This window comes from Schistocerca cancellata, chromosome 1 (assembly GCF_023864275.1).
Source record: "Schistocerca cancellata isolate TAMUIC-IGC-003103 chromosome 1, iqSchCanc2.1, whole genome shotgun sequence".
Lineage (NCBI taxonomy): Eukaryota > Metazoa > Arthropoda > Insecta > Orthoptera > Acrididae > Schistocerca > Schistocerca cancellata.
In genome coordinates, this window is record NC_064626.1 from 382,155,667 (window position 1) to 382,170,554 (window position 14,888).

Consider the following 14,888-nt stretch of genomic DNA (forward strand, 5'->3'; position numbering starts at 1 on the left):
CACCCAGAAGCAAGCCCAGTAGAACGAGTCTTTAAAGAATTTAAACGGTTTATTAGGACATACACCCCTCACGAACACACCCAATGGGTAGAATACGTAATTCCTTTCAAGCAAATTATCAATAACGTTCCACATTCTTCAACAGGTTTCACACCTAACGAAGTAATGTTCTGGACAAAACAAATGAATGAGTGGGAGTCGCCCATACCAAAGGTACCCACTACAGAAATGACACTACAAGAAAAAATAAATAAGGCATCGTTACATTACAAAACAGGACCGAGTATAGAAAGAAAATTTATAACAAGAAACTGAAACATGTTACACAATATGTTGAAGGGCAACGAATCCTCTTATGGATACATCCTAGAATGACAAAATTTGGCAGACTCAATATGAAGTGGCAATTACTGGACCATGCGTAATTTCCAAAATACCATACCCTGGAATGTACAGATTAGTCTATGAGAAAACAGCGAGAAACAAGGGTCTCCACCCTCACACACACATAAAAGACATAATAGAATGACAAATCTTGGTAACATTTTTTTTGTATCACAAGGGCAGAAGGTGCACCCAAAATAGGAATGTAATATGTACCTAAATTAAATGCAAAGTAAAAGGAAAAACTATGCAAATACATCTACTATCTAAGAACTAAGGAACCTGTAGATATATGTACACAGAGATTTACTTAGATACTAAGTTATATAAGAGATTTGCAAGCCAATAAGAAACAATAAAATGTCAAATGATTCTCTTTGCAGGGTAAATGATCATAAAGGGTAACATAATAAACATATGTCTATGAATTTAACAAAGTATGGAAGTATCTACGGACAGATGTAATGACCAAATGTCTAAGTGGCCACCGAGCTACGTAATGCAATTAGATTTAAGTCAGTTATAAGTTTTTTCTTTCAGCGACCAGTGCATCATCATGGCGCAGAAGAAGAAAATTATGCCGAGAGTAACAGGTACCAAACAAAGAAACAGGCCGCACCTTGAGTAAACAATTTAGTTATAAGGTTGTTTATACTGAGATCACAAGGCAAATGAAAATTAAAATATGCATCATCACAGTAAATCTCTGAGACAATTATCAGTACCTATTCGCTGAAGAGTACACATAAACATTTAAGCATGAGATCTTACAAAAACCAATTAATTTTTATCATGTCACATGAAAACCTGAATAATGACATTTCCAGGTACTCGAGAAAGATAAGTCTACAATGGCACGGACATTTTCTGCAGACGGACAAAGGAAACAAAATTCATCATTCATTTTTCTTTATATATGTTTTTGTTTCTCACTCTCTGGTATGTAGAAGCTCTTTTAAGAAGTGCCATTCCGAACATGATGGGCTATGCGTGTTTTGTATCATACATGTTTCAAAATAAGAAAAAATTTGATACCAGTATGAAGTATTTCTTATTCAAGTGAAGTGAAACCAAATAATGAGGATTTTTCTTATTTATGATATGTGCTGGTGTACTTGTGAGTCCGCTTCCTACATCTACAATTGAAATGTGGGAGAAGAAGTCCGATAGACTAAAAATTCGTACAAGCACAGAACATTTCTAATAACACAATTGTATTATCCCCTTTAAATGTTTTTCGTATGTATATATCTTCTTGTTAATTTTTATTACAACCCACTAGCCAAGAAAGGCACAATAATATTGCGCAATACTTGTGTCTGGGAAGTGACAGTCAGTCCTGTGTCTTCACAGCGAACATATCGGCGCTTGACGATGTGGACTCAAGACATAGAGTTGCTTGCTTTGCAGAAAGCAATCAGAAATTATCAGAACAGGTGACAGAAGTCTGAAACTCTTCCAGTAAACAACTGAATCGATCACTGGCTCATACATGGCAGTATAGATATGTAAATCACAATAAAGAATTAAAAATTAAAGAAGTGATCTGTGTAATTTGTCAGGCTGCTTTATATGTGTTTCCTTGCTGTAACAAGTTTTGCAAAGGAAATAAAACAATCATTTACTGATTATTGACTAAAAGCTTATATGATTAAAAATGGTTCAAATGGCTCTGAGCACTATGCGACTTAACTTCTGAGGTCATTAGTCGCCTAGAACTTAAAACTAATTAAACCTAACTAACCTAAGGACATCACACACATCCATGCTCAGGGCAGGATTCGAACCTGCGACTGTAGCGGTCGCTCGGCTCCAGACTGTAGCGCCTAGAACCGCACGGGCGCTCCGGCCGGCTTACATGATCATATATGTATTGTACTGTACAACTGTTGCAAGAAAAGTAAGTATGAAAGCTCACTGGATAGATGACAAGACCTCATTTGTCATTTCTGAGAATCACTAGAAGTAAAATAAATATTTCGGCTTAGTGAAACCATGCTTGATAGTTTCTTAAGCTTTTCTTAAGCTATTGTGCTCTGTGATGTGTCTTGAGTTTTGTGAGTTTCTTAAGCTTTTCTTAAGCTATTGTGCTCTGTGATGTGTCTCGAGTTTTGTGATCAACCATGAATTTTATTTCTCAACACACCATATAGTTCTTTCATATACATCTTCCACCCAGTTTCTATTTCTTTTGTGATGTTTTTTTCAGTTCTTTGCAGAAATTCGTTGACCGAACACAAATGTTTTTAAAGCCCTTCAATTAATTGCTCGAAGTACCTATACCGATCACAAAAGGTCAAAATTACTGTGCAACATTCTGTATTGCACAATAAATATGGAGCTCCTGAGGGCGCATTTTAGTGAAGTCTAGATTCAGAGAGGCTGCAGGTGCTGTAAATATAATTTTCCTTTACTTAATTTTGTAACCATACTTCTCAACCATCATTCAGCGATTGTGCCAATAAGGAGAATACTGTGTTACAAGGATTTTTTTAGGTCTAGAGTAGTTTTAGATCTCTGAAGGTGCAAATAAATTTTCTGTTAACAGTCAACACAGTATTTACATTCATCGACTACAGCAAAAATTTATCATCGTTACACTGAAATCAAAATACCTTTACAATAATGAGAATTCTCGCTATAATGTGAACCTCAACAAGTCGATATTCTCAGTCACATCTTTTGGATCTGTTGCATTAAGACCGATACACACTACTCATCAAAGGGCCATTACATCACATCACCATCATGTCAGTGTGTATTCAAACTGTATATCATACCATGTCATGTAATGTCACAGAACTGAACCTAGTACTCAACAATGAAAGTGAAGTTACAAGATACCATTTAAAATAACAAAAAACCTCAGAATATGGTGTTAGAATTGAGGAACTAAAAATGATAAAGTTTATTAATGAGCAAATCAAACTTCATTACGTATATTTTTCATCGGTTTTGCATGGTTAAGTGCTGTGAAGTGAAACATTTCAAAATATCGACATTTATTTGCTAGCGAAAATATATACGTACAAATACATCAAACAATATTTATAAGGGAATTCACAGAGCTTGTTTACCTCATCCATTATGTTTTTTTTTTTTCCTTCTGTAACTAATAAAGTGATAAACCACTGTATTTCTCTCCTTCATGAGAGCTGACATTTTCACTTAAAAATTTTATAGTATTTAATGAAAATTGCTTCATCAACTTATGTCGTTATTTATACACAGTGTAGGCATTGGCTCTGTACTGTTATTATAAAACCTAAACGATTTTCCGCCTTTGGATATCTGACCTCACTAAGAACACTAAGTGGAAAAAAAGTATGCAAATCATCACGGAAAATTTGGAATTTGCCAAGAATACAAAGCAAAATAACAAGATAAAGATGAAGAATACAGAAAATTATGTGGTGAACCAGTGTAATATGATGGGATCAGTGAAAATAAGTTAACTTCCTATGTTAACAGACAACGATACTGTCAAAGCTTTCTTTCCAAGAAATCCTGACAGTGATATGACATGACGGGTACGGTCCACAGACGCTCTGTGTGATTTCTGCCATTTGAAATCCATAGTGGAACATTTTGAATTGACAGGATGTGACATGGCAGCAAGCGTGAATTGGCCTTTACTGCAAATGATATTGTGATAAAATGGAATTGTTGAAAACTAGAATGATATTCCTGTCAGGAAGGTCTAAGAACATTTTATTACTTTACAATGTATTTATTTGAAGACAAAGTCTATTTTTTCTTCATGACACTAATCACACAGATTTCATTTACTTGCATGTTCAACATGAAAAAATTATCTCCAGCACTGACAATGTTGAGTATCAATGGACAAAGTTAAAGAATATTATACAATAAGCTTTAGACAGGTATGTGCTGAGCAAAGTTGTGAGAGATGGAAAACACCCACTGTGGTTTACAGCCATGTCAGAATGCTGCTACAAAAGCAAAGAAGCTTCACTGCAAATTTAAATGTAGCCAAAGCCTCACAGACAATTAACACTGGACAAAGCTAAAATTAGCAAAAGGAGAGCATGCATGAAACGTTAATGCATTCGGAAGTAAAATTCCATCTTCTGACTTGACAGAAAATTCTAAGAAATTTTGTCCTTATTTAAATCAGTGACCATACTGGTATCGAAACGGAGGATGACACAGAGAAGGATGAAATACTAAACGTCTTTTTGCAAATTTACTGAGGAAGAGTCCTCCTTTAAATCATAACAGGAACGTCAAAATGATAGATATCGAGATCATGGGATACAAAAGCAACAGAATTCGCTGAATGGAGGAAAGGTCATCGCACCTGATGAGATACCAATCCAATTCTGCAAAGAGCACACAAAAGCTTATTCTTCTTCTTGCAGCAGTGTACTGTAGATCACTGGAGATGCAAAGCATCCTAATCAGTGGAAAAAAGCGCAGGTCATTCCCGTTTTCAGGAAGCGTCGTCGAACAGATGCACAGAACTATAGACTTGTAGCTCTGACGTAGTCCTGTTGTGGAATTTTGGAACATGTTTTTTGCTTGCGTATTATGACATCTGTGGAGGCTGCAAGTCTCCTCTGTAGGAATCAACAGGGTTCTGAAAACAATGATCGTGTGAAGCCCATGAAGCAGTAGATGACATCACACAAGTTGATGTGTTCCTTGCCGTCTGGAACGCCTTTCATACAGTTGCTCACTGTCGTCCAATGAACAAAAGAATGTATGGAATATCCGTGAGCCTGGACTGAAGAATTTCTAGCAAATAGTACACAGCATCTCATTTTCGATGGAGAGAAATCTTTAGACGTAAAAGTAACTTCTTACATATCTCGAGCGAGTGTTACCAGCCATTACTCTTCAAAATATACATGAATGACCTGGTGGATAACGTCGGAAGCTCCATGAGGGTTTTCGCAAATGATGCTGTTGTATACGGAGAAATCGTAATGCTAGATAGTTCTAGCAAAATGCGGGAAATCCTGCACATTAATATGCAGAAACACCCATTATTGTATGATTACACGACTGCAGAACAATCACCACAAGCAGTCATTTATATAAAATACCAAGGAGTATGTGTAAAGAGCGATTTAAAGTGGAACCACCATATAATAGTAACCGCAGGTAAAACAGATGTAAGACTGAGATTCATTGGAAGAATCCTCAGGAAAGGGAGTCCATCCACAAAAAGGCAATAGCTTACAAAACCTTCATTTGACTAACACTTGGATATTGCTCATCAGTCTGGGATCCGTATCATATGGCATTGATAGAAGAAGTAGAGAAGAATAAGCGTGTTTCGTTACAGGTTCATTTAAAAAGCATTGAAACATCAGATATGTGCTCAACCACAGTTGCCTACTTCAGCATCTTTCTATGCTCATATTAGGCCTTTTCAAGCTGAGCTTTTTCAAGCCTGGGAGCGAACCTCTCGGAAATTGCGAAGCTGGTCAGCCATTCTCCTGCTACTGTCGCGAGCATCTACAGAAACTGGTTGAAGGATGCTGAAACCACGAAAAGGCGACAAGAAGTTGGACATCAGCGCCTTCACAGAACATAGGGATCAGAAGCTTCCCCACTCTCTAAAGCACGATAGGAGGCGATATATGGCGGATCTGACGACAAAGTACAATGCTGGCTCAGACACAAGTGTTTGCATCAGAGGACCCCTACGTTTTCCCATGTAGACCTAACAACATCGTCAGTGTCGATTATAGTGGACACGAGATCATTGACGTTGGACCACTAATAAATGGAATCATGCCGCCTGGTCGTATGAATTCCGTTTATTGTTAAACCACATACACTTTCATCCAGCAGAACAGCCACTCCAGCTCGCCACAGACCCAAGTTGGTGGGAGCAGTATTATGTTATGGAGGACAATCACCTGGGCTTCCATGGGGTCTGCACTAGTAATCGAAGGCAGCTGACACCTGTGGACTATGTGAACATTATTAGGGACCACCTGTAACCCCTTACGCTTAATGCCTTCCCCAAACGCAATGGCAGCTTCCACCAGGATAACTGTCCATGTCACAAGGCCAGAATCGTCCTACAATAGTTTGAGGAGCATGACAGTGAACTCACACTTTTGTCTTGACAATGAAATTTGGTTTATCCGAATCCAATGAAAACCATCTCGGACATTGTCAGGTGCCAGCTCTGCGATCACTAACCAATCGCCTGTAACTTATGGGAAGTGTTTGACCTGTGTGTAAGCATCCTCTGCTACAAACCTCTGGAGACCTATAAAGTACTTGTCGAATCTATGGCAAGCAGGATCACTGCTGAATTGTGTTCCAGGGGTGGCCCAACAAGCTTTTAAGTAGGTGGTCATCATGTTTTCGCTCATCAGTCTACTTACTCAATGAAAAATATTCAACTGTTGAAGAACATATATCACACTTTATCTCCCGTTTTTCAATGTGTCACCCAGCCACATTAAAAAAAACTACAGAACAGCATTTGCAAACTCCTCAATATTATGATCTATCAATGAGCACTCTTTTCTGAAAGCCATGAAAGCTTTTATTGCTCCATTTAGTGAGCTCACAAATAAAAGATATCCTATTTTCTTCTTCAGTATATCTGGAATAGTAGAACCATTACTAAACAACTTTCATGATATGGAAATGTGAAGAAAGTGGCTTTTATGGTAAGTTTGACAAGGACACTGTAGTTCTATATTTTTATCTCTAGTTTACCAAATATACTTGGCAAGACTAGCGGAAATGGCAGGCATTTTTATGTCAACGTTAAAACAAGAAATAAAAGGACGTTATCTAATGTGTATGTTCCTCAGGGTCATGCTAAGTACTTCGAATCTGTCTCTTCTTTTTCATGTCATTTGCTTCTTCCAATCCAGATCCAGCACGTCTGAACTGCAATAGTTGGAACTACCTCTACAACAAATTCTCTGTTCACACTGTCTCTCTGATCTATATCTAACATCTATATCCACATACAAGAAACTACTTTGAAGTGCATGGCAGAGTGTATGTCCCGTTGTAGGCGTTATAGCAGCTTCATTCCAATCCAATCACATATGGAGTATGGGAAGGAGGACTGTTTGAATGCCTCTGTGCACACTGTAATTAAGATAATCTTATTCTCACAGTCCCTATGGGAACGATATGGTGGGCTGTAACATGTTAGTAGATTTATTATTTAAAGCAGGTTCCTGAAAGTTAGTAAGTAGTCTATGCTTTTTCAGTATAGTTCATATCTAAATTCAGGTATCTGCTAGTTCACTTTCTTCAGCATCCCCGTGACATTCTTCCAAAGGCAAGCAAATCTGTGAATTCAGGTATCTGCTAGTTCACTTTCTTCAGAATCCCCATGACATTCTTCCAAAGGCAAGCAAATCTGTGACAATTTGTGCTGACTTCCCTGTGTAAATTCAAAATCCTGTATTAGTCTTATCTGATATAGATGTTACACACTTAAGCAGTGGTCTAGGGTGGGTCATACAAGTGATATTAAGTAATCTCCTGTGTAGATCAATTGCACTTTCCTAGTTTTCTACTAATGAATTGAAATCTGTCATCTGATTTACCTATGACTGAATCTATCTGACTCTCCTGTTTCATATCCCCTCAAAGTTTTACACGATGATATTTGTATGAGTTAATTCCAATTCTGACTCATTCGTACAGTATTCATAGGTCACTACATTTTTTCGTTTTCTGAAGTGCACAAGTTTACATTTATGAACATCTACTGTTAGTTCCAACATTTACACCGTTTTGAAAACTAATGTATATCTTACTGAATATTTGTGTAGCTTTTTTCAAACAGCAATTCGTTACAGATAACTGATCATCCTCAAAAGTCTGAAGTTACTATTAATATTGTGTGAAAAAGCAAAAAGCACCGTCCAAACAGGCTTTGAAGACCCAATGGTACTGACTGGCTGCCGTGTCATCCTCAGCCCTTAGGCGTCACCGGATAAGTAGGGAAATGTGGTTAGCACACCGCTCACCCAGCGATTGTCAATTTTCGTGACCGGTGCCGCTACTTCTCAGTGAGATAGCTCCTCAGTTAGCCTGAGAAGAGCTGAGTGCACCCCACTTGCCAACAGGACTCGGTAGATCCGAGAGGTGACCTATCAAGTGCTAGCCAAGCCCAACAGTGCTTAACTGCAGTGATATGATGGGAACTAGTGTTACTACTGTGGCAAGAACAGGTCATTAATATTCAGTATAAACTGCAAGGATCCCAGCCTACTTTCCTGGGCACGTCTCAAGCTGCTCATACATCTGTCGATGAATCTCTCTCCAAGATAAAATGCTGCAACTTTGCTGCCAAGAAATCCTCTATCCAGTCACAAATTTTGCTTGATACCCCAATAGCAGGGTAAGGAGAGTCCGCAGCAGAGGCTGTCATCAATGACATCACTGACAATCATAAGATTTCCCCACTTCCACACCTCCACTTCCACCCATTTCTAAAATGGCTGGAATTCAAATTTTGGTAGCAAATTCAAAATTTTGGCAGGAAATTTAAAATATAGCTCAGTTGCACTAGTGTGTAAATAGGGCCGTTATTGTAATATGAACTGGCTGGAAATTCAAAATGCCACATTGACATGCCGGTTGTTGACATGGAATAGAGGGACAGGGAATGTGAGACCTGGAATGCTGGGACATGCACTGTGATGTCTGAATATAAGATGGCGATGCAAGAGCACCGATCTTCAATGCTGGGGGAGGAAAACCAAGACTCAGAATACTGTCCAAGTTCTGGAATACTAGCATCACAATGTCTGAGACAACGAATATTTGTGCAGGTCTAGCCCCGAGACATGTTTTCCTTGGCTACTATTCACTTGGATGTGTGTGTCATTGCGTCTCCTAATTCTATGTTTGGTTCTTTCCACTTCATATCTGTAGCATCACACTGAGAACAAAACGCTCTCACTCAGAGGTGTATGATTACTTACAGAATTCCTGCATACTTCCTCTAACTCGCTCTGGAGTCGCTCTGATGACAGTTCTGTGCACAGAAGCATCACATACACACTGTTGACGCAACTACCTTATGCAATGTGGAGGCTATAACTGCAGCAATACCCTTTGCCATAAGTGTAACTCTGCATGTAGTATGAATAAAAGAAGTACACAGAGTAGGATGACATTTCATCTTTCACTAAACAAACAATCACCAGGCCAGGGAGAAATCTCCTTTCCTCTATCGCAAAGTTTGTCCACCCACAACCACTAAGTGTTATGTCACAGTGCACCAGTGCCGACGTCGGAAGACAAGGCCGCAGGGCTCGCTCTGCTGTATAAGCCATCAGAGTATCCAGTTAAAATGACAGGAAACATGAAAACACTGGATTTTAACCCAAGTGAAACATAAGGGAGGGTAACAGCAGTGGGACTGAGAGACAGGAATATTGGAATTGAGAGTTGCTCCAACCAAGTCTACTCAATAGCGAATGTGTCAGGATAGTAATTAATGAGAAGCACAGGGAAGTTGCCCCAGCCAAGTCTACTCAAGAGGTAATAAGAGGGGAATGCTAGGGCAGCTAGTAACACACACACACGCGAAAACCACGCGAACATTACGCGGAAGCCGTGTAGTCTCGAAATTTGAGACTGAAACATATCTATACATACTTACAAGTGAATGGTATCCATCAAAATGTGACAAATACATATGTTGGGAAGTATGATATTTTGTACGAGAATAATAGTCTACACTATACTCGCACATCAAATTTCAAGACAAAACTGAACTGCCACCTCCAATAGAATGTAGCGCCAACTGGTGGTAGACGACACTAACATCATCCAGTGACACAAAGAGAGTTGCTAGCTCTATCTGGTGGAAAGAGTATGAACATTATGCCTCAAGAAGGCGAGCAGCGGCTAACAGGAATGACGTGTGATTTATGCGCACTGGCTGCACTTCATCTCTCTAGGCACTGACAGTCGTGACGACCAGTGACTTGCGAGCCGGTGTATGTCTGGATGACAGAGCCACTAGAATTTGTCAACATGTCACAGAACATTTACAGTGTTCACCCATAGGATTTCTAGATGGTGAGAGGCATCACACATACAGAAGGTCATTAAATTTCCACATTAGTTTTATGGTGAAATCGAAGAATAACGTATCAAAAGATACACTATCCAGGGTTGCGAACGAAAAGAGTGAGGCACCTTCCTTTAAGAATAATGTGGTATTTGCTAGGAACGCATCAATTCATTATTTCGGCATAAACATTTCGCATTTTGCTCATGTTGTAACATCTTTGAACTCAACACTGAATTCTGCTGTGTTGGTCCATTTTTTTCAGTGTCACGATTCTGTGTTGCATTGCTTCAACAATTTAGTGATAGTTTGAAAAGGAAGAACTACATGATATTGTCTCCAGAGAGGGCATACGAATTTCTCCAAAACTGAACAGCCGACTAGCATTAGCGACACACTCTGAGGTGACAAACGTCTTGGTACAGCGATATGCACAAATACAGATGGCAGTAGCATCGCGCACACAAGATATAACAAGACAGTGGATTGGCAGAACTGTCTTGTGCAAGCAGGTGATTCATGTGAAAAGGTTTCCGACCTGATCATGGCACTTTGAACATAGAATGGTAGTTGGAGCTACACACATGGGACATTCCACTTTGCACATTTTTAGGGGATTCAATATTTCAAGATCCACAGTGTCAAGAATGTGCCTAACATACCAAATTCCATGCATTACCTATCATCACAGACAATGCAGAGGCCGATGGCCTTCACTTAATGACCGAAAGCAGTGTGTGCAGAGTTGTCAGTGTTAACAGACAAGCAACACAGCTTGAAATAACCACGGAAATCAATGTCAAACTCTCCTGGGCTCTTGACCATTTTGGTTGGACCTAGACGACCAGACAACCAGAGTCTGGCAAAATGAATTCTGATTTCAGTTGGTAAGAGCTTATGCCAGGGCTCGAGAGTGGCGCAGACCTAAAGAAGCCATGGAACCTAGTTGTCAATACGGTACTGTGCAAGTTGCTGGTGGTTCCAAAATGGAGAGGGCTGTGTTTACGTGGAATGGACTGCATTTTCTGAACTGAGCCGATAATTGACTGGAAATGGTTGTGTTCAGCTACTTGGAGACCATATGCAACCGTTTATGGACTTCATGTTCGCAAACAATGATGCAATTTTTATGGATGACAAAGCGCCATGTCACTGATCCACAATTGTTCGCAATTTGTTTGAAGAACAAACTGGGCAGTCTGAGCCAATGATCTGGCTGACATGAATCCTGTCACAACATTTGTGGACATGATTGAGAGGTCAGTTTGTGCACAAACTCCTACATCAGCAACTTTGTCGCAATTATGGACAATTACAGAAGGAGCTTGGATCAATATTTTTGCAGGGGACTTCCAACGACTTGTTGAGCCCATGCCACATCCAGTTGCTGCACTATGCTGGGCAAAGGAAATCTGACAAGATATAAGGAGGTATTCCATAGATTTTGTCACTTCAGTGTAGACTTTTGGTTTGTAACTTCAAACTCACAGAACAGTTGTAGTACTAACTAATGAATTATCACGTTAAGGTATTCACATTTCTACTGCAGACCCCTAACCACAACTTGGACGCTGTATGTCCCATACACGTTTCTGATGAGCAGCGCAATTTTTGAACCAGTAGGCTATTTTTCATCTTTTTTGAGAATCAGATATATGCACACAAGGTGAGGAAGTAGAACAAACACAATGCGAAAAAGCTGAAGGTGATTTAATGTCACCAATGGTCCTTAAACATTCATCCAGCTTGCAAGTTCTGTACACTGTGAGTGCAAACTTTAGGAGGTGAAATCACTACCTTGGATATCCAATACAACATTGATTCTGTTTGACACAACACATTTATAGGTTCCAGAAGGTGTATAACAGCTACTGTTCACGAAATTCATATTTGATTACAGTTCAGAAATTGTGGTATGTTCATATCACTAGTGTAACGAGGCCAGCTCTTGGACAGTGTGTCACTGATGATGTCATCAATAAGTCATGGATTTTTCCCACCACCACCCCCACCGCCACATGACAAAGAACAATAGGTCTAGGTATAAAAAAACTGAATTCAAATTTTGGTGGGAAATTCAAAATTTTCATGGGGAATTCGAAAAATAGCCCAATTGTACTAGTGTGGAAGCAGGGTTGTTGTCTCAAGTATGAACAGGAGGGAAATCAGTGTTATGTTGTCATGTCGCTGACAGGTTCTATGGTATCACAGTCCAATACTTGGAATACAGCGACAGGCTCTGTGACATCAGAATACAAGATGGCGATGCAAGATGGCTGAACTGGAATACTGGGGACGATATCCAAGACCCTTGAATACTTCCACTTCTTCCTTGTGAAATATGCCTCGGCCGCGTCTTTATCTAGATTACTGAACATGTAAAGAATTTTGCTGTCGTTTGTACTTTTGTCATTTAACTATACATTCTTTTCAATGTGTTTGAAGTTTTTGATAAAATGAAACACAGCTTACGACTTAAATACTAATTTATTTTAACTTTTTTAAATTTGGTTTAACATAGTAGTGTACAGATTATGAATATGCAGGTAATTCTCTAGTAGCATCAGGTAATGCTGTCTACTGAAGTGCAACATGCATCGAAATTTGTAGCTGACATGTTCTCATGTGTAAGCTCTGTAACTGCATGTCAGGCATTTCCAGAAAATTCATATAAATATGGGCACCATTCATCACATTCATACACTGCAGTCTGGATTGCTGAACTAACGCACATCACGTTTCTGAATGTAAATTCCTGAAAGTGAATGCCCTGTGCAATATTCTTGTTGTTGTATATATTCACTGTTCTTGGATAGTCACCCACACATACTGTAAAGTAATCTAGTAACACTGCAGGGGTTTGAACACTGTACATAAGAGTTATTTGAATTGAATTCTGACATAATTGATACAATTCATAATCTTAAAGTACTAATTTCATGTTACTAAATTGTAGATTTTCAAAAATTGCTCATGATACGAGGAGATAAGCTTACTGCCACTCGCATTCAATTTGTACATTGCAGGGACAAATATTGCTTTCATAGTTGCATTAAACAATAGTAGTGGTTCGACAAGTGGTTCACATGATGGAGATGATGGAAACTCGATGTCTGGAAATAGCTCTGCACACTGAATTGATTTCTGGTGCGATGTATAGATATACTGGCGACTTGAAGTTTGGAAACAATTCTGTGTTCTTGTCTGATACATTAGGCCTTGCATCATGGAGTCAATAGGCTTTCTCACTCAGTGGTGCAGGTGATGGATATACACTCATCTTGAGAAATAATGGATACCTTGAACAACTAGGGATGGGATTTTCATAGTCACAGGACATGTACATTACTAAGTTCTACAAAATGATAAGCATTTCAGTCACCTCAGTTCAGCATGTGCCCTATTGACTAGTAGGCACAGGGTACAACATGAACACAGGGCCTAACATGAGCCCTGATAACTTGTTCCATGCATGATGGCACAGATGCGTACAAGGTGCAAACGGCCTCCTGTGGTATAACCATCCCTGCTACATTCACCTGGCTCTGAAGTTCATCTTGTGGTGGTTGGCACTGGACAATAGTGCTGCACCCGTTGTTTCAGTGTATCCCACACATTTTCGATTGACGACAAGTCTGGTGATTTGGCAGACCAGGGCAAAAGACTGACAATGTGTGACACCAAGAAGGCAGTTGTTCATGCAGCAACATGTGTTCGTGCATTGTCTTGCTGAAAAATAGGGTTTGGGGTGTTGTGCAGAAAAGGTATGGCTATGGGTAGCAGGATGTCATTCATGTAGGTCACACTAGTCTCAGTGCCCTGGACACGCACCAACTGTGATTTGTGGTTGTACGCAAAAGCACCCCACACCACAAGGCCTAGACTTGGTGCTATAAGTATTGTGCGAATGAAATCATTGTGATGCCACTCCCCCTGTCTGCAGCGAACCAAAATGTGGCCGCCATTTCCAAACAAACAGAACTAGGATTCGTCTGACAACACTAGCTGATGCCATTCATGTTCCCAGTGATGTCATTCCATACACCACGACTCTTTACCATGTTTCTGCACATTTGTCAAGGGTAGGTGGAGAAGTGAATCACGCGCACCTAGCCAATTCCATAATAAATGACGACGGACTGTCACCCCTGATGGTGTATGACGTGTTGCACTGTTCCACTGTTGTGCCAGAGCAGAGGAGGACACAAATCTGTCCTGCAATGCCATACGGATGAGGCAGAGGAGATTCCGGGAAGAGCTCACGTCACTGCAGGACGATTTGTGTGCCCAGGACAGGCCCATCGAACCATTACCCTTGATGTGATGTGGCGGATTGATGGCCTTATCTGGCGAGACTGACAAATCACAGAGAATGAAATTCGTGTAACCTTGGTTCCACGCGTACTATCATCAAAGACCACTTGCATTACGGCAAAATCTGTGTGCAGAGAATGCTGTATCA